This window comes from Saccopteryx leptura, chromosome 4 (genome assembly GCF_036850995.1).
Source record: "Saccopteryx leptura isolate mSacLep1 chromosome 4, mSacLep1_pri_phased_curated, whole genome shotgun sequence".
NCBI lineage: Eukaryota > Metazoa > Chordata > Mammalia > Chiroptera > Emballonuridae > Saccopteryx > Saccopteryx leptura.
Window position 1 is genome coordinate 186,491,478 of NC_089506.1, and position 15,646 is coordinate 186,507,123.

The window sequence follows — 15,646 nt, forward strand, 5'->3', positions numbered from 1 at the left end:
AGAATTATTGTAGAATACTATGAAAAACTTTATGCCACTAAATTCAACAACCTAGAAGAAATGGATAAATTCCTAGAAAAATACAACCTTCCTAGACTGAGTCAAGAAGAAGCAGAAAGCCTAAACAGACCTATCAGTAGAGAAGAAATAGAAAAAACCATTAAAAACCTCCCCAAAAATAAAAGTCCAGGTCCTGACGGCTATACCAGCGAATTTTATCAAGCATTCAAAGAAGACTTGGTTCCTATTCTACTCAAAGTCTTCCAAAAAATTGAAGAAGAAGCAATACTTCCAAACACATTTTACGAAGCCAACATAACCCTCATACCAAAACCAGGCAAGGATGGCACAAAAAAAGAAAACTACAGACCAATATCTCTAATGAATACAGATGCTAAAATACTAAACAAAATACTAGCAAATCGAATACAACAACATATTAAAAAAATAATACATCATGATCAAGTGGGATTCATCCCAGAATCTCAAGGATGGTTCAACATACGTAAAACGGTTAATGTAATACACCATATCAACAAAACAAAGAACAAAAACCACATGATCTTATCAATAGACGCAGAAAAGGCTTTCGATAAAATACAACACAATTTTATGTTTAAGACTCTCAACAAAATGGGTATAGAAGGAAAATATCTCAACATGATAAAGGCCATATATGATAAACCATCAGCTAACATCATATTAAATGGCACTAAACTGAAGGCTTTCCCCCTTAAATCAGGAACAAGACAGGGTTGTCCACTCTCTCCACTCTTATTTAATGTGGTACTAGAGGTTCTAGCCAGAGCAATCAGACAAGACAAAGAAATAAAAGGCATCCATATCGGAAAAGAAGAAGTAAAGGTATCACTTTTTGCAGATGATATGATCCTATACATCGAAAACCCCAAAGAATCCACAAAAAGACTACTAGAAACAATAAGCCAATACAGTAAAGTCGCAGGATACAAAATTAACATACAGAAGTCAATAGCCTTTCTATATGCCAACAATGAAACAACTGAGAAGGAACTCAAAAGAATAATCCCCTTCACGATTGCAACAAAAAAAATAAAATACTTAGGAATAAACATAACAAAGAATGTAAAGGACTTATATAATGAAAACTATAAACCATTGTTAAGGGAAATCGAAAAAGATATAATGAGATGGAAGAATATACCTTGTTCTTGGCTAGGAAGAATAAATATAATCAAGATGGCTATATTACCCAAAGCAATATACAAATTTAATGCAATTCCCATCAAACTTCCAATGACATTTTTTAAAGAAATAAAGCAAAAAATCATCAGATTTATATGGAACTATAAAAAACCCCGAATAGCCAAAGCAATCCTAAAGAAAAAGAATGAAGCTGGGGGCATTTCAATACCTGACTTCAAACTCTATTATAGGGCCACGACAATCAAAACAGCATGGTATTGGCAGAAAAATAGACACTCAGACCAATGGAACAGAATAGAAAGTCCAGAAATAAAACCACATATATATAGTCAAATAATTTTTGATAAAGGGGCCAACAACACACAATGGAGAAAAGAAAGCCTCTTCAATAAATGGTGCTGGGAAAACTGGAAAGCCACATGCAAAAGAATGAAACTGGACTACAGTCTCTCCCCCTGTACAAAAATTAACTCAAAATGGATCAAAGATCTAAACATAAGACCTGAAACAATTAAGTACATAGAAGAAGACATAGGTACTCAACTCAGGGACCTGGGTTTTAAAGAGCATTTTATGAATTTGACTCCAATGGCAAGAGAAGTGAAGGCAAAAATTAATGAATGGGACTACATCAGACTAAGAAGTTTTTGCTCAGCAAGAGAAACTGATAACAAAATAAACAGAAAGCCAACTAAATGAGAAATGATTTTTTCAAACGACAGCTCAGATAAGGGCCTAATATCCAAAATATACAAAGAACTCATAAAACTCAACAACAAACAAACAAACAATCCAATAAAAAAATGGGAAGAGGATATGAATAGACACTTCTCCCAGGAAGAAATACAAATGGCCAACAGATATATGAAAAGATGCTCATCTTCTTTCGCTATTAGAGAAATGCAAATCAAAACGGCAATGAGATACCACCTCACACCTGTTCGATTAGCTGTTATTAGCAAGTCAGGTAACAGCAAATGTTGGAGAGGCTGTGGAGAAAAAGGAACCCTCATACACTGTTGGTGGGAATGTAAAGTAGTACAACCATTATGGAAGAAAGTATGGTGGTTCCTCAAAAAACTGAAAATAGAACTACCTTATGACCCAGCAATCCCTCTACTGGGTATATATCCCAAAAACTCAGAAACATTGATACGTAAAGACACATGCAGCCCCATGTTTATTGCAGCATTGTTCACAGTGGCCAGGACATGGAAACAACCAAAAAGCCCATCAATGGATGACTGGATAAAGAAGATGTGGCACATATACACTATGGAATACTACTCAGCCATAAGAAATGATGACATCGGAACATTTACGGCAAAATGGTGGGATCTTGATAGCATGATACGAAGCGAAATAAGTAAATCAGAAAAAAACAGGAACTGTATTATTCCATGCGTAGGTGGGACATAATAGTGAAACTAAGAGACATTGATAAGAGTGTGGTGGTTACGGGGGGGAGGGGGGAATGGGAGAGGGATAGGGGGTGGGGAGGGGCACAAAGAAAACAAGATAGAAGGTGACAGAGGACAATCTGACTTTGGGTGGTGGGTATGCAGCATAATTGAACGACAAGATAACCTGGACTTGTTATCTTTGAATATATGTATCCTGATTTATTGATGTCACCCCATTAAAAAAATAAAATTATATAATAAAAAAAAAAAAAAGAATGAATGTCATGGGAATAATAAAGCACAGAATTGAATTTGCAAGAACCGAGGTATTAAAGATAAAAAGTACAATATATAAAGTATTCTCACTACATTTGAATGAATATAGGAAGAAATTAAAAGTATAACTAAGGAACAAATGGATATAAAATTTAAGTAGTCATATTTAGAAATGAATGAGATAATATTTCTAAAAATGAAAAATGAATTAATTTAAAATAAAACTGATTGGAATGGCTAAATAGTAGATTTGACACAGTTAAAAATAAATAATCAACTGGAAGACCTATCTGAAGTATCTAGATCATACAGAAAAGGAAAATAAAAATATGGTATGAAAGAATTGTTAATGATGTACAAAGCTAGATAATTCAACATACATCTAGTCAAAGTTCTTTAAGGAACAATGAGAAAGAATGGGTGAGAGGTAACTCTCTTTAAAAAAGAGCTGAAACATTCCAGACTTGATGAAAGATACCAATCTATGGATTCAGGAAGCCCAGCAAGTCATAAATAGAAATGATTAAAGAAAGAAAAGAGTCCCTGGCTGATCGGCTCAGTGGTAGAGCGTCAACCCAGCGTGTGGAAATCCCAGGTTTGATTCCCAGTCAGAGCACACAGGAGAAGTACCCATCTGCTTCTTCACCTCTGCCCTTCCCCTCTCATTTCTCTCTCTCTCTTTCTCTCTTCCTTTCCTGCAGCCATGGCTCGATTGGAGCGAGTTGGCCCTGGGTGCTGAGGATGGCTCCATGGCCTCTGCCTCAGGTGCTAAGAAGAGCTCAGTTGCTGAGCAACAGAGTAATGCCCCAGATGGGCAAAGCATCACCCCCTACAGGGCTCACCAGGTGGATCCCAGTTGGGGCACATGTGGGAGTCTGTCTCTCTGCCTCCTCTCCTCTCACAGAATAAAAAAAAAGAAAGAAAGAAAAGAAAGGAAAAATCTATACCTACTTTCATCATAATGCAGAATACCAAAGACACAGTTTTTTCTCAAGAATATTAATTGACTTTTAGCTTATTAGAAATATTTTTCTTACAACTCTTGCTAAACACAACAAAGAGATTTTCAAAACTGATGGGAAGAAAAGAGAGAAAGGCATAATTAAGTAATACCTAAGAACAGGAACTCTGGAGCCAAACAGCCTATGTTCAAACTCTGGCTCAGACCCTCACTAACTAGATGACATTAGGCAAAACGGTGAATGGACTCTCTGTGCTTTAAATGATTAATTTGTAAAATAGGGATGGCAATTACTGTTCCTACCTCATTCTCATAGGGTTGTAATGAGGATTAAATAAATTAATGTTTGTTAAGGGCTTAGAACATAGTTGAGTATGTGGCAAATGCTAGATAAATATTGTTTAATAATAGATATAATATTAAAATACAACAAAATAACAATTGGACAGCTGACTCTTCAACAGCAGCAAAGGAATATAACAGAATAATATATTCAAAGTTATGGAAGAAAGTAACTATTCATCTAGAATTGTGCACCCAGAAAAAAATGTCAAATAAAGATATTTTTAACAAAAACAAAAAATAAACAAACTCTGATGATCCAATGAGTACTTTACTGAAATCCTTGTAAAGGACTTACAGAAGAATAAAAGTGACCCCAGAAGAAAGATCTGAGATGCAGAAAACAAAGCTGAACAAAGTAAATAGTACACAGAGGATAAATCTAAAACAATGTTGATTCTTTAAAATAAGATAATAATTTCTTAATCAATATGGAATAAAATGCTGGATAATGATGGCATTAATTACAAGTCAGGTGATAAGATTTAAAGCATTTTGAGATCCTTTTGCTCTTTGAGAGGAGGGCAAATATTACCTAACTTTATAATTTGCAGAGATAAATATGCAAGTCAAATATGCAACATAAAACTTTTAGGGGAATCTAGAGAACACCTAAGAATAGAATTACAGTGTGTAACGGGAAGAGATAAGAGAATGCTATTGATTGAAATAAAATTAACCTGCAAAACTTGAAGTAAGACCACCACTCCATAGCCCATCATTGCAGAGGGCAGGACATTGCCTGCACTCTCAGGTGAGATCATACTTGGTAGGACTCAGGCCTCTATCAGCAGGAGTCACTGTCAAGAACTGACCTGATCCTGACCCTCAACACTAGCAGCTTCTGTAGCGATCACAGTTTCTCTGACTAGGGACCATTGGGCTTAATGGTATTTAGCCTTTCATCTCTGTTCTTGTCGTTCACCACAAAAAGCAAGAATTTGAAAGTCATTCCTCATTCACTAGATTCTGTTTCCCATATTACTTTGTATATTACCTTTACTGATTGCTTCTGATTTTTTAAAGCCTCCTGCCTCTTATCTGAACATTCCCCTCACATTCTTGCTTTAATGAAAACCTGGCCATTCCATGGTGATCTTGCTTCTCTTTCAGCCCTCTGCAAAAGTGGACATTTTCTTTTCCACATTCCCTATATCATTGAAGTTGGAGGTTGGATAGGTGTCTTCCTAAATCATCACTGATACTTCAGACCATTTTTTCTTCCTCATCCATAGATGCCTCCTATCTTTAAATAGCAAGTCACCAGATTAAAACATACATGACTTGAACAAATGCAGTTATCTACTCCCCCTTTCCCGGGAACATATCTCTTTACTCCTTAAAAATTTTAGCTCCTGGCTCACTGTCTACAAGTTTCTATAAATTTAAAGCCCAAACCCCAGTGGCTATTTTTTTATAGTTCATTTGGAGATAGATGGTGGGGAGGAGGAAGGTTCTGCTCCACGTGATCATTCAAGGATTCAGGCTGATATAGGCTCTGCCATTTTTATTTCATGACTTCCAAGGTCATCCTGGAGGTAAAGTCCTAGTGGCACATGGAAAAGAGAGAGATCAGAATCATTAAAAAGTTTTTTTCTGAGACAGGTAGAGAGGCTGGGAAAGATAGATCAGAATGTCTGGGAGGAAGAGCACGAGTTAGTGAATAGCTAGTTTTTGCCTTAGTCTCTTCTTGTGGCACCAACTATTTGTTATGTTCTTCCTCTCACCCACTTATTCCCCTTGAAGGAGGTAACCCAGAGTCCATTTATTGCATCCAATACAAAGGTCAGCATCTCTAGGTGCTATACTGCATAGCGCTTATCAGATCGAAACATGGCTCCAGAGACCTATAAACTGAAGACAGATTATTGCCCCCCACCCTTCTATCCCATTTCTCAACACACATATACTACACAATGGTGGAGCAGGGACAAGATTATTACAGTTTAAATTTCTACTTGGAAAGGGAAATTTATGGCAATGATCAAAGCCCAGGGGGTAAGCATTGTCAAAGCCTTCCACTCTAGGTGAATAGAGTTCCATAATTAGACCTGCTCCTGCTCTATGGCAAGAACACTTTTGTTCATAGTTCTTTGTGTTCTACGGTTTCACTTTCTGGGAGGTTTGACCCTACCTATTATCTAACATGGCCACAACTGAAGTGAATTTGGGGGGAGTATGAGTTCTGGGGCTATAAAGCCTTTTGTAGCCCACTGTCTCAAATTTGGGACAGCTAAAATTGTTTTGTGGCCCAAACTTTCAAAGACCTTTTCAGCTGAGGGTTGTCATTTCTTTATCAATACAATTCCCTTAAAAAGTGAGTAGGCTTTGTACTGATTTGCTTTTATTATTTTTATGCATCAGTAAACATTCCCACATCCTTTCCTGGATATAATAGTCAAGGCTGATGTCTTTGCTTCCTTGCCTCCAAGCCTCTCAACAGAAGGGCACCAACCTTGAAGCCTTTAGTTTTAGGGGGAAGGCCATGCTTTAGTCTGATCATTGCCACAGGACTGAACCTTAATGGGGCTTTGTTGTTCAAGGGTTTTTCATTCTTCTTTACTTTCTTTTCTTTTCTTTTCTTTTTTTAAGAAAGAGAGAGAGAGGAAGGGAGAGAGATGAGAAGAATCAACTCATAGTCAAAGCACCTTAGTTGTTCATTGATTGCTTTCTCATATGTGCCTTGACTGGGGTGGGGTGATCTCCAGCTGAGCCAATGACCCCTTGCTCAAGCCATTGACCATGGGTCATTCTATGATCCCAAACTCAAGCCAGCGACCCTGTGGCTGAAGCTGGTGAGCCTGTGCTCAAGTCAGAGGAGCCCACGCTCAAGCCGGCAACCTTGGGATTTTTAACCTGGTCCTCATGGTCCCAGGTCAATGCTCTATCCACTGTGCCACTACCAGGTCAGGCTATTTGGGGGGGGGGGGGTTAATGGTTAATTCCTTGTATACCCTTCAGAGTCTTGCTTACATGTCATCCCAGCGACACTCCTATGATTAAATAAGGTAAGTTATAACCCCACTCCTTATTCTCTATCTTGGATTCTGCTTGGTTCAAAGGCAGTTGAATGTAATAGAAAATTGCCATTATTTTGAAATAATTTGCATGCCAGAGTACTCATTATAAACTCCTTATTGATGATTTCAGTTTTAAGTAAGTGTTTTGTAATTAACTCCAGATTTTTAAAATAATTCTGCATTTTTATGAGGCAAAACTTAAAACAATAGAAATATATAAACAGTGTTTTGCTTCTATTCCTTCTTCCTCCATCCTATTCTCCTGCCTTCTGTTGGTACCTGTATTGGTTAGTTTTTTTATGCCATACTTATCCCTTTCCATTTTACTCAGTAACCCTTTCATGATAAGTAAATAATTTTATTACTTTTTGTTCATCCTTTTGTGGTTTCATTTTGCAAACACATATTTTCCCTTTTCCTTACCCAAAATGTGACATAAGATAGACATGCCTCTACACTTGCATATATTTGCTCTAGAATGTGTGCAAGCAATCTCTCTACAATAGTGCATAGAAATCTTCCTTTTAAGAAATGACATTGTTGCATTGAGTGGCTGCATCATAGTCCACTCAACTATAGTAGTACCTTGAGATACGAATTTAATTTGTTCTGTAACTGAGCTCATAAGTGAGTCAATTCATATATCTGTTGTAAAGTAACTAAATCCACAAATCCACGGGTGTTCGTAGAGGCATGTAGTCCAAATGAGTTTTTGAAAAGTTTTATTAAAGGAGGAAATTTATTAAATATGCCGGCTGCATATGGCTGACACAGGGCAACAGACCCAAATTATGCCGACCCCAAAAATAGTTCAAGGGCTGTTTATATACTCCTAATTATACAGGGGAGGGGAGAAAACCTGACATCAAGGCATAAGTTTATACCTTTTGTTTAGAGATACATACATTAACTACATGCTTTCAGGAGGGGAGGGGTAGTTTCCATAGAGAGAGATGCCTGTAAATGGCTCATCAGCATAAGAAAGGATTTTAATTTAACCTTTTTTCTTCACCTTCCTCTTCTGCATTTACAACACAATGCCATCGGCTGTCTCAGTTTTGATGCTAATCACACAAGCATAGAAATCACACTTACAAAATCTTTCTGAAAAAAAAAAATCTTTCTGCACGCCTAGCCCAAATTAATAAAATGTTTTTTAAACTTCCTAAAATATTAATATTAATTCTGTAGCTTTTGGCACTTTACAATATATCAAACTGTCGATACTGGACCCATGTGCCAACGCGCCAACTAGCAGTAGCTTCCGGAATCACGACTCGTATCTCAGAATTTCACTCGGATCTCGAACAAAAATACGGACTGAGTCGCACCTCATATCTTAAAAAAATTCCGTACGTTGGTCTGTTCGTATCTCAAGTGTTGGGCAGATAAAATATATTATGCTCACTTTGTTAAAGATGGCCCTGCCCACGTGGAAGCCCATTGCCCAGGTGATATTAATGTGTGTTGGGGGCGGCTGTGAGCAGGCAGAATCCTTGTAGCCTGGAACTTGGTTTTAGGACCAAGCCTTACCCACCCTTTTTCATGTGGAGTGGTCAATCCCATCATGCCTCAGATAAGTGACTTTGTATTAGAGACTTCCCTATTTGTGTATTGGATTAAAGGTTTTGATTTCTATACTATAAATGGGGGCAGACCGGGAGCTTGCTCTCTTGGTTCCTGAGATTAGCATTAGAGAGGAGAGCAGAGAAAGGCCACGTGGAGGAGGTCAGGAGAAGCAGCCAAGATGGTGGAGTGTTGAAGGAGAAGTCAGTTTGTTCAGAGAGAAGGAGATGGGGAACCGAGGTGAATAAGGTTGGTGAGCTAGAAACCTTTGATTCTAGGAAACTCGGATAAGTCAGTAGCTTTGTGAGCACTGAATGAATGGGTTTTGGAGCCCAATGTGTGTTTTTACTTGCCCGCCAGGTGCAAGCTAGGAATGGCCCACCAGTTCTTGGTTCCGTGGTTTCATTACCATCTGTCCAAATCCAATGCGAACCTGCATGGGCCAGGTGGCTGTGATTGTGGCCGCAGCAACTGGCTTTACATCAAGGTACCACTGTAATTATTTATTGCTAGATACCTGGGTTGTTTCTAATTGTTTGCTCTTACTAATAATGTTACAATGAAGATTCTTGTGCATATGTGATTTTAAACTTGTGCAGGTATATCAATAGGATAGATTATTTGAAATAGAATTTTGGGGTCAAAGATATATCAAAATTTTGTCAGAGATAGCCAAATTATCCTGTATAGTAGTACAATACCATTTTGTTTCCCACCAGTATGAAATTTTGGATTTTTGTCCAGTTCATAAATAAGAAATGCTACCTTGGGGTATAGTTTTACTTTACATTTCTCTTAATATAAATGAAATCAAGCATCATTTTGTGTGTTTAAGGGGCAACATTTTCCCGTGGACTCTCTATTATATCTTTTCTTCAGAGTTCTATCAGGATTTTAGTTTTCTGAATTTCTAGTGGCCCTTTACATATTATAAGAAATTTTACCTTTTTCTATGATAATTGTTGCAAATTTGTCCTCAGATGATTGTTTGTCTTACAATTTTCTTTTTTCTTTTTTTTTTTTTTCATTTTTCTGAAGCTGGAAACAGGGAGAGACAGTCAGACAGACTCCCGCATGCGCCCGACCGGGATCCACCCGGCACGCCCACCAGGGGCGACTCTCTGCCCACCAGGGGGGCGATGCTCTGCCCATCCTGGGCGTCGCCATGTTGCGACCAGAGCCACTCTAGCGCCTGAGGCAGAGGCCACAGAGCCATGCCCAGAGCCCGGGCCATCTTTTGCTCCAATGGAGCCTTGGCTGCGGGAGGGGACGAGAGAGACAGAGAGGAAAGCGCGGCGGAGGGGTGGAGAAGCAAATGGGCGCTTCTCCTGTGTGCCCTGGCCGGGAATCGAACCCGGGTCGTCCACACGCTAGGCCGACGCTCTACCGCTGAGCCAACCGGCCAGGGCTTACAATTTTCTTATGGTGCGTCTTCTTACACTCTTGACATATTTAAGGTTTTAATTTATATATTCTCATTTGTCAGTCTTTTCTCTTACTATTTTTGGATTTTATATTATATTTAGGAAGGCCTTCTATAGTTGAGGGCAATAAGAAAATTCACCTATGTTTTCACATAATATTTTACATAGTTTTTCTTTTATATTTTTATAATTATAACTATAAAAATTATATTTTATAATTTTATATCTTTATTCTTTTTGGAGTTTTTCCTAGAGTATGTAGTGAAGTGTCAGTTCAACTTTATCTTTCTCCAAATGACTATCCAGTAGATATAATATTAGTTATTAAAAAGTGGGTCATCAGCTTATTGATGTGAAAAGCCTGGTCCTGGCCTGTTGGCTTAGTAGATAGAGTGTTGGTCTAGCATCCGGACATCCCAGGTTCAATCCCTGGTCAAGGCACACAGAAGAAATAACCATCTGCTTCTCTCCCTTTCTCCCTTCTCTTCTTCTTACCTTCCTGTAGCCAGTGGCTCGATTGGGTCGAGTGTTGCCCCTGCGCTGAGGATAGCTCTGTTGATTTGAGCACTGGCCCCAGACAAGGGTTGCTGGGTGGATCCCAGTCTGGGTGCATGTGGGAGTTTGTCTATCTCCCCTCACCTTAATTAAAAAAGAAAAGAAAAAGAAAAACCTGATATATCATATTCTTATTTCCCATATGTATTTGAGTCTATGTCCAAAGTTTCTATTCTGTTCCATTGGTATACCTAGTTATACATGAGCAATACAATACCATTTTAATTATTGATATTTTATAGTATGTCTTAGTATCTGGTTGGGTAGTCCCCTGTCATTCTTTTTCAGAGTTTTCCTGGATACTATTATTTATTGTTTATTTTTCTATATAAATTTTAGAATACAAATTTTAATTTTCAAAAATAATTTTTTCAGCATTTTTATTGAGATCCCAAGTATCTTTTTATTATAATATATTTGAACTAAGGTGGTCAGACTGAATATTCACATCTCAGTTCTTGAAGTTCCTAACTGCTTAAAAACAGAAGCTTTTCTGATTCAAATCTAAAAATAAGAATCATATAGGACTGGTCTTTACTTAAGGCACTGCATATTTCTAGTACCTATGATTCCAGATTTTTTGATTTATAGACTTAAAAGCTTTCTGGAACCTTTGTCTGTGGTGGTCACTTGTAGGCAAGTTCACTTTGCAGGTTCACTTTGTCATTCTTTTCCCCCAACACTCTGTGCAGTTCCAAGTTTTGAGTTTTATGAAATAAAGCTATTTTCTCCTAAAATGATTAAAAGTGCTCTAGGGAAGAACCACTGGTTTGGAGGTCTGTATACAATTGTGTAATTTCTGGCTCAAATAATTTCTAGTTTGCCTGGAATTTTAACAATAGTCCTGAGGTTTTACACATTGAACAGATTTGAGCTCTTCAGCCAAGGAGTCCTCGGTGACTGACTTGAATATTCCTGAGAGATCTGTACCTGCAAATACTGGTGGAAGAACGTTTGTCTCTCTACAAAATACTTCATTCTGAGATTTAAATTGCATTATCTTAGAGATGTTACTTTAAAATATATAAAATATTTTAGTAATTTGCAGAAATAGTGCCCTACAAAAAAAAAGTCTACTGATACATGAGGTAAAGTTCTCACTATAACTATACTTCACCCCACTGCACATATAATTTTGGTGTGATTACTAGCTATTCTATTAAATAGGGTACCTTAAGTGCAATGTGGGTGAATTTGAATTTATATAAAAATTCTAACTTAGACATTTCCTGACATCTGCAGTATTCTGTGCATTATGGTGAATGTGGGTCTCCTTTAGGTATTTTTTAAAGGAAAGAAAAAAATTCAGAAATTTGAAAAAATGACAAATGTCTAATTATGTTTGTGTCAGAGGTTTATGGAACCTTCCATACTTATTAGATTTCACACCATTATTTGCAACTCATTTATTCAGCACATTTGTTGAGAGCTTCCTCTATATCAGGAAATGAGGCAGGCACCAGGGACACAAAGATGAAGCTAATAGAATTCCCACTATCGAAGAACTAAAAACCAATGTACTCAGACATACAAGAATTACAAAACCCAGTGATAAGAACTTTCAAGCACTCCCTTTGAATATTTATAACTTAAATAACTTAAATCCTATGATAACCTCAGATTTATAGATGAGGACTGTGATAGACAGAAACATAATATATAAATACAATATGGAAGTGTGCTCAAAGTATTAGGAGAGTGCGCAGCAGTGGGAAGGTTGGAGAAGTAGGGTGTGGTGGTCAGATGAACCTTGGTGAGAAGAAATTCTGGTGAGCTATATGAGGAGGGGTTCTCTGCTACATAATATGATAGATAGAAGGCAATCAGTAAATACATAGAATACAGGGTACACATCGCATATTGATGGACTGGATATGTTTAGTCAAGAGAAGTAAGACATTTCTCTGTTTCTTGCTTAGATAATTGGTAGGGTGAAGTGATCAATGGAGATTACAGAAGGGGAAGTGCATATGGGGACAAGATGGTTTGCTTACCTAAATTATAATTTCACATTTTTTAATTTTTGATTTATAATTCTTGTATAAGTATTTTGCTTTTTAATTTTTTGTCTTATATTCTTTTATTTATTATATATATGCAGATCTGTTTTATGTACAATACTTGGTTCTATCAAGTAGTCATATCAAGGCATTCTATTGGTAATCTTCCCCCAAAGAGATTCAGGTAACATAGCTCTTTGTGTACTTTGTGGACTAGCAAAATTTGAGATTTCCATATAGATTCAGTGTTCAGGCCATACACATAGTTCAAAATATACATAAACTGGGTTGGGGCAGTAAAAGTGGGCTGAAAGAAACCACAGGATTCGGAACAATTAAAACGTGTATTTTGCTTTCATTAGAGCCACAATGTGAACAGCAAATGTGCGTATGGCATAGCATTTTCACTGTAGTGCGAGGAACTTCTGAAATCTACTGTTACGGTGACTGCCCAGGGGGTGGGCAAGCTGCTTAAGTGCCCTGCTGGAAGCTTCGCTGAGGGCTCATTTCTTCTCCACCTCACCTTTCTTAGGGTCTCGTTTCAGCTTGTAATCAGCTCTGGCAGCCATGATTGCATCCTGAACCAGCATGGCGCAATGCAGGGCCACGGGGGGAAGGCACCATTCTTTGACAACATCGGTGTTTTTGATGGTCAAAGCTTCCTCTAGCGTCTTCCCTTTCACACCTTCAGTGGCTAACGAGCTGGAGGCAATTGCAGAACCACAGCCAAATGTTTTAAACCTGGCATCTGCCATCTTCCCTTTTTATCCACTTGAATCTGCAGTTTCATTATATCACCCCATGCTGGAGCCCCCACTAATCCAGTTCCAACATTTTTATTTTTATTTATTTATTTTCTTAAGAGGCTGGGAGGCAGGGATGCAGAAAGACTCCTGCAGGCACCTTAACTGGGATCCTCTGGCAAGACCCCTACAGGACGATGAACTGCCCATCTGGGGCCGCTGCTCCCTTACTGGGCAATCCAGCTATTTCCGCGGCTAAGGCGAGGCCATGGATCTAGTTTCAGTGCCCTCCCCTCACCCACCTACCTACCAACTTGCCCAAACCATTCAGCCAGGCTGGGGGAGGAGGGAAGGGGAGCAGGGAGAGGGGGAGGGGTAGAGAAGGAGATGGTCGCTTCTCCTGTGTGCCCTGACCAGAATCGAACCTGCGACTTCTACACACCTGCGGGCCAACAGGCCAGGGCTCAGTTCCAACATTTTTAGATGTCTTGTCAAGAGACCCTAGGTTGCCGGGATTTTCATAAGGATCAACAGCCTCCCTCTTACAGCCAGGCCGGAGCTGACAGAGTGCCGGCGGGCAGGGAAGGGCTCTGGGGGAGCAGGGCCCATGCGGCCACCCTGACACCGAGCTCCAGCTGCCGCCCTCTTGCGGACTCTTGCGGACTCGCACCTGCGCAGGCCACGCGTAAGACCAAGGTAAGAGGCGCACACCTGCAAGTCAACGGCCCGTATTTTGCTTTTTCCTTGTATATTTTCTTTGTTTATAAGAAAACACATATATAATGTTTTTAAATACTTTTATTTCTTTCATTCGAACTGTGAAATTCATCCTTAAAGAACACCTAGAATAAAGGTAAGGATAAAGCAATTGCAACAGGCAGAGTGGGAGAGGCCTTTAAAGCGGCTCCTCTGCTTCTGTGGCATGAACGGTGTAAGGACACACATTGTCATTATTTCACTTTTCCTGATCCAGAGTCATTATTTTGCCCTTCCCCCTTCGCCCGCCCCCCACAAACACCATCTAGCAGCCCGAGTGCTAGAAATCCCGCCGCCTTCCCTGCTGCCATCTGTGTCCATGCAGAGGCCTTCTCGGTCCAGCAGCGTGGGTGGCCGGCGTGGCGGAAGTCTTCGCTCTAGCAGTGCTCTGCGGCAGCTGCGGGGAGGTAGATGCTGCAGTGACTCTCAACTAATTTGGAGATTACATCAGTGAAGTTTGATGCAGACTTGCTGACTGTAGGCCAGGGCATCAATTTAAAATTTATCTCCCATTGGAGCTGCCTTGATGTCTCCATACTAAACGGTTTTAATGAGAAATACCAGAATAATTCTGTTGGTACAAAGTATACATAAATTTTGGTTTGGCATTTGAAAGGTTGGGTACCTGGCACGCAGATGGACCCATACTTCCTGGAGTTCCACAACTGGACTTCTTCCTGTGTATATAGCTAGACTAGTATTTCCAGTCTTCCTTCCAGTAGGGTGTAGCCATGTATCAAGTTCTTACCAATGGAAATAAAGGAAGAAAGGTGTGTCATTTAAGTAGCAGGTATACATTGGCTAGATTCTTTTTGCCTATTGACTGGTTCCAGAAAATGACCATGAGGCCCCAGGGCACTGTGGAGAGAGACTCTGTTCCTGAACTTTTTAAGAGTCTCCTGCCTGCAAGAAATATTAATCTTGGTCTTACATGAAAGAGGCACTTATCTTAGCTGAGGGATGCAGAATGGTTCTCGAGAAACTAATATTTAAATTTAGACCTAGGTTGAAAAAGAGTTAGCCTGAATAATCTAAGTGAATTTTCAATAAAGTTTGTGTTTACCCCAAATCAAAATGAAAGGTATTTTTAATTCACTTTAAGAAAGGGTATAATGAAGTTGACCAAAAAAAATACCCTTCATAAACTTTTTGGATGGTTTATCAGCATTAACCAATGAGCAGTCACTGAATGGAAAGGGGGTATTTTAAAAATGTATAATTAGTGATATTCACTTGACAGTCATAAGTCTGTTCTATTCACTTGTTAAACATTTTTTTTACTAACAGGTACTGTATTAGATCTTGGGAAATAAATTATTAATAAGATAGACTCTGACTTAGGAAACCTATAATCTATTGAAAAGGAGAAATTACATGAATAATCACACAAATGGAAATATAAGGACAAACTGGGA

The 15,646-nt window shown here is 38.8% G+C and overlaps 1 pseudogene; it reads right to left on the reverse strand.

The window, feature by feature from the left end:
- Positions 1–13,235: 13,235 nt before the first annotated feature.
- LOC136404304 (iron-sulfur cluster assembly enzyme ISCU pseudogene) lies at positions 13,236–14,304 on the reverse strand (annotated as a pseudogene).
- Positions 14,305–15,646: the final 1,342 nt, after the last annotated feature.